This window comes from Bombina bombina, chromosome 8 (assembly GCF_027579735.1).
Source record: "Bombina bombina isolate aBomBom1 chromosome 8, aBomBom1.pri, whole genome shotgun sequence".
NCBI lineage: Eukaryota > Metazoa > Chordata > Amphibia > Anura > Bombinatoridae > Bombina > Bombina bombina.
In genome coordinates, this window is record NC_069506.1 from 83,872,342 (window position 1) to 83,878,830 (window position 6,489).

The following is a 6,489-nucleotide window of genomic DNA, read 5'->3' on the forward strand; positions in this document are numbered from 1 at the left end:
ATTTAAATAATATGCATCCTTCATAATAATGCATTATTTGAAATATTTAATATTTATGTGTAGGGTGTTAGCTTCTACAGTTAGTATATGGTTATGGCAGTTTAGGGGACAATGTTTAAATGATATGCATAACCATGTACAATTCATATTATTTAAAGTACTGTATATATCTTTATTTTTAAAATGGGATTAATTTAAGCTCAACTGGAGCCTTTTTGAAAGTATATTAAAGAGACAGTATACTATAAAATTGTTTTTCCCTTAATGTGTTACCAATTACTTTTTTTGCCAGCTGCAGAGTATAAAATGTATGAGAATTGGGGAGCGGAGCCTACAGCTGTAGCGGCAAGACGTGTCTTGAGGGAGCTCCTGGCTCTATTTTGGAGTTTCACCTGATAATTATATTGCCTTTCTCTAGAATTGAGTTAAATTAACAGCTAAAACCTAGCTAATTACCACTAGATTCAAGAATCTGTCAACCCTGGGAGGATCTTTCAGGATCAATCTTTGCCTATGCTCTACAGTTAGGCCTCACGGCTGCTGCGCTCACGCAGTGTTTGCCGATTTGTGGAGCCGGGGCTGCCGCATATCCCCCCCCCCTAGGAGACTGGGGTTACAAGTAGTACTATTTACTACTACAGCAAATTACTTCCTATCATGGACGCCTTGGAAGCAGTGGGCGTATGGGAGCGCAAAATGGAGACCGCGATCAAGCAATCTTACGAGCAGCTGCTAAAGGATCTCAGCATGCTACTTTTCACTGAAACAAATCACCATATCACTGTACCCACGGAGCCTACTATCTGTTGCCAGCCGAGGGACATGGATATTCCTCTTTTGCAACCGCAAGTGGGGTCGGAGCATCCACACGCTCAAATTTACAGGGCCCATACTGCTGCTGCGCCACGGGGTCTCACTGCAGGCCCGTGTGATCCGGAGTGGGAGACAGCAGACCGGGCGCAATTGCCGGCGGAGTCGAGCCCTGAGGTGAAGGCATCAGGGTCCCACACCCTAAAGAATACTCTGCAGGACGTGACCCCATCGCCAGCTTGGATACAGAGTGCCATGCTCCCAAACCTGACCATGTTAAATAGACTTCCCTCCCAAGCCGCATCATGCCTTGTGAGCACTGCCTTTATTGGGACGATTGCTATACCGGTTAATACCGTACAGACAGGTGCGGCTGATCTAGAGACACAGTGAGGAGCCTACATGGGAATGTCAGATCCGGACTACCATGCTCTGACAAACGACGCTGGAGCAGCACTAGCAGGTAATTTTTATTTGGCCACTGAATTCTTGTCGGTAACGACAAAGGGACAGCTGCTTCAACGTATAAAGTGGCAAGTATACTACGCACAGCAGATGCGATCTGGAGATCTGGCCTTGGGACACTCCTCATTGAATAAGGTAGCCTTAGATATGGACATAAAGAGTGTCTCACCTCACTTTCAGTGTCCCTCCTTCATGCATACGGGGGGTAAGATGCTTTAAACCACTAAGACTGCCTGGTACCTGGAAGGTGGGGATAGGTTAAACCACTTGGGAGGGACTGTGCTACCCTCACATTTATTAGCCACTATTGAACACTGTCGGCTAGATTTGGAGTTTGGCGGTAAAAGGGCTGTTAACGCTCCGCGGGTTTTTTTCTGGCCGCACCATAAATTTAACTCTGGTATCGAGAGTTCAAACAAATGCTGCGTTAGGCTCCAAAAAGGAGCGTAGAGCATTTTTACCGCAAATACAACTCTCGATACCAGAGTTGCTTACGGACGCGGCCGGCCTCAAAAACGTGCTCGTGCACGATTCTCCCATAGGAAACAATGGGGCTGTTTGAGCTGAAAAAAAACCTAACACCTGCAAAAAAGCAGCGTTCAGCTCCTAACGCAGCCCCATTGTTTCCTATGGGGAAACACTTCCTACGTCTGCACCTAACACTCTAACATGTACCCCGAGTCTAAACACCCCTACCCTTACACTTATTAACCCCTAATCTGCCGCCCCCGCTATCGCTGACCCCTGCATTACACTTTTAACCCCTAATCTGCCGCTCCGTAAACCGCCGCCACCTACGTTATCCCTATGTACCCCTAATCTGCTGCCCTAACATCGCCGACCCCTATGTTATATTTATTAACCCCTAATCTGCCCCCCACAACATCGCCGACACCGTACCTACACTTATTAACCCCTAATCTGCCGACCGGACCTGAGCGCTACTATAATAAAGTTATTTAACCCCTAATCCGCCTCACTAACCCTATCATAAATAGTATTAACCCCTAATCTGCCCTCCCTAACATCGCCGACACCTACCTTCAATTATTAACCCCTAATCTGCCGACCGGAGCTCACCGCTATTCTAATAAATGTATTAACCCCTAAAGCTAAGTCTAACCCTAACACTAACACCCCCCTAAGTTAAATATAATTTTTATCTAACGAAATAAATTAACTCTTATTAAATAAATGATTCCTATTTAAAGCTAAATACTTACCTGTAAAATAAATCCTAATATAGCTACAATATAAATTACATTTATATTATAGCTATTTTAGGATTAATATTTATTTTACAGGTAACTTTGTATTTATTTTAACCAGGTACAATAGCTATTAAATAGTTAAGAACTATTTAATAGTTACCTAGTTAAAATAATTACAAATTTACCTGTAAAATAAATCCTAACCTAAGTTATAATTAAACCTAACACTACCCTATCAATAAAATAATTAAATAAACTACCTACAATTACCTACAATTAACCTAACACTACACTATCAATAAATTAATTAAACACAATTGCTACAAATAAATACAATTAAATAAACTATCTAAAGTACAAAAAATAAAAAAGAACTAAGTTACAGAAAATAAAAAAATATTTACAAACATAAGAAAAATATTACAACAATTTTAAACTAATTACACCTACTCTAAGCCCCCTAATAAAATAACAAAGACCCCCAAAATAAAAAATTCCCTACCCTATTCTAAAATACAAAAATTACAAGCTCTTTTACCTTACCAGCCCTGAACAGGGCCCTTTGCGGGGCATGCCCCAAGAATTTCAGCTCTTTTGCCTGTAAAAAAAAACATACAATACCCCCCCCAACATTACAACCCACCACCCACATACCCCTAATCTAACCCAAACCCCCTTAAATAAACCTAACACTAATCCCCTGAAGATCTTCCTACCTTGTCTTCACCATCCAGGTATCACCGATCCGTCCTGGCTCCAAGATCTTCATCCAACCCAAGCGGGGGTTGGCGATCCATAATCCGGTGCTCCAAAGTCTTCCTCCTATCCGGCAAGAAGAGGACATCCGGACCGGCAAACATCTTCTCCAAGCGGCATCTTCTATGTTCTTCCATCCGATGATGACCGGCTCCATCTTCATCAGAATATTCCTACCTTAATTCCGATTGGCTGATAGAATCCTATCAGCCAATCGGAATTCGAGGGACGCCATCTTGGATGACGTCCCTTAAAGGAACCGTCATTCGTCGTCTAGTCGTCGGAAGAAGAGGATGGATCCGCGCTGGGAGGTCTTCAAGATGGAGCCGGGTCGTCATCGGATGGAAGAACATAGAAGATGCCGCTTGGAGAAGATGTTTGCCGGTCCGGATGTCCTCTTCTTGCCGGATAGGAGGAAGACTTTGGAGCACCGGATTATGGATCGCCAACCCCCGCTTGGGTTGGATGAAGATCTTGGAGCCAGGACGGATCGGTGATACCTGGATGGTGAAGACAAGGTAGGAAGATCTTCAGGGGATTAGTGTTAGGTTTATTTAAGGGGGTTTGGGTTAGATTAGGGGTATGTGGGTGGTGGGTTGTAATGTTGGGGGGGGGGTATTGTATGTTTTTTTTACAGGCAAAAGAGCTGAAATTCTTGGGGCATGCCCCGCAAAGGGCCCTGTTCAGGGCTGGTAAGGTAAAAGAGCTTGTAATTTTTGTATTTTAGAATAGGGTAGGGAATTTTTATTTTGGGGGTCTTTGTTATTTTATTAGGGGGCTTAGAGTAGGTGTAATTAGTTTAAAATTGTTGTAATATTTTTCTTATGTTTGTAAATATTTTTTTATTTTCTGTAACTTAGTTCTTTTTTATTTTTTGTACTTTAGATAGTTTATTTAATTGTATTTATTTGTAGCAATTGTGTTTAATTAATTTATTGATAGTGTAGTGTTAGGTTAATTGTAGTAATTGTAGGTAGTTTATTTAATTATTTTATTGATAGGGTAGTGTTAGGTTTAATTATATCTTAGGTTAGGATTTATTTTACAGGTAAATTTGTAATTATTTTAACTAGGTAACTATTAAATAGTTCTTAACTATTTAATAGCTATTGTACCTGGTTAAAATAAATACAAAGTTACCTGTAAAATAAATATTAATCCTAAAATTGCTATAATATAAATGTAATTTATATTGTAGCTATATTAGGATTTATTTTACAGGTAAGTATTTAGCTTTAAATAGGAATCATTTATTTAATAAGAGTTAATTTATTTAGTTAGATAAAAATTATATTTAACTTAGGGGGGTGTTAGTGTTAGGGTTAGACTTAGCTTTAGGGGTTAATACATTTATTAGAATAGCGGTGAGCTCCGGTCGGCAGATTAGGGGTTAATAATTGAAGGTAGGTGTCGGCGATGTTAGGGAGGGCAGATTAGGGGTTAATACTATTTATGATAGGGTTAGTGAGGCGGGATTAGGGGTTAATAACTTTATTATAGTAGCGCTCAGGTCCGCTCGGCAGATTAGGGGTTAATAAGTGTAGGTAGGTGTCGGCGACGTTGTGGGGGGCAGATTAGGGGTTAATAAATATAACATAGGGGTCGGCGATGTTAGGGGCAGAAGATTAGGGGTACATAGGGATAACGTAGGTGGCGGCGATTTGCGGTCGGAAGATTAGGGGTTAATTATTTTAAGTAGCTTGCGGCGACGTTGTGGGGGGCAAGTTAGGGGTTAATAAATATAATATAGGGGTCGGCGGGGTTAGGGGCAGCAGATTAGGGGTACATAAGTATAACGTAGGTGGCGGTCGGCAGATTAGGGGTTAAAAATTTTAATCGAGTGGCGGCGATGTGGGGGGAGCTCGGTTTAGGGGTACATAGGTAGTTTATGGGTGTTAGTGTAGTTTAGGGTACAGTAGTTAAGAGCTTTATGAACCGGCGTTAGCCAGAAAGCTCTTAACTCCTGCTTTTTTCAGGCGGCTGGAATCTAGTCGTTAGAGCTCTAACGCTCACTGCAGAAACGACTCTAAATACCAGCGTTAGAAAGATCCCATTGAAAAGATAGGCTACGCAAATGGCGTAGGGGGATCTGCGGTATGGAAAAGTCGCGGCTGTAAAGTGAGCGTTAGACCCTTTAATCACTGACTCCAAATACCAGCGGGCGGCCAAAACCAGCGTTAGGAGCCTCTAACGCTGGTTTTGACGGCTACCGCCGAACTCTAAATCTAGGCCTGTGACTGGAACTATATGAGTCTGAACCCATTACTATAGCCAGTTCACCTCTAGACATGTTATAGAATTTTCTAGAGTCTTTGTTTAGCATGCTATCATCTAGGTTACTTGTTATTACTTTTTATGTTTTTTCCCTCCTCTGGTGTCTTATTGAGGATAGAGACAGTAACTATGTATGAAACATAGAATAATTAAATAAGTGTTTTTAATAGAAGATGGCATCTATGTTATATAGAGGTATATTCAGCATGCTGCTTGTACTATGTTAGCTGGAAGTGAACGGCCATACTCTCACTGTAATTTAGTTAAGAAAAATAAGATGGCTCTTGTGTAAACTATATTACTCCATTATATACCTAATTTATATATCATTGTCATTATTAATAATAAGAAAAAAGGTTCACTAATATTTTTCTCCTATATTAAGATGATTGTTCATGAGTGATCTTAGTTAAATTGAGGAGATGTATTCATTTAAATAATTGAGGTTTGAAATGCTTTTGGTCATTCATTTTTATCCTAGTCTATCTGACTATATTAACCTTGAATGTATCAGTTACATGTCTCATACTTAAGTGCTTGTTTATATGATGAGTATCACAATGTGCAGGGGTCCTGCGAGTCCCCAATTATTGTTATATATTGTTTAAAATTAATAAAAATCCATTAAAAAAAAAAAAAAAAATGTATGAGAATTTGCTTTTTAAGGTTATTTGTGTATATGAATTAGCTGATTTTGTGTTTTGAACCCCTAATCTAATAAAATGGGCCGAGCTTGTAGGTATAATCACATTGTGTACATAAACATGCTTTTTTATCTTATATCTCTCCGTAAACTAATCACCAATACTTGGAGAAAACAATGGAAAATTTAAATTATATTACCTTTTCTCTTCTATACCCCACTGGGAGTGTAATTTCTTCTACTGGCTGTGTTTACACAGCTTGGCCTTAAAGGGACATTATACACTAGACTTTTCTTTGCATACATGTTTTGTAGATAATCAATTTATAT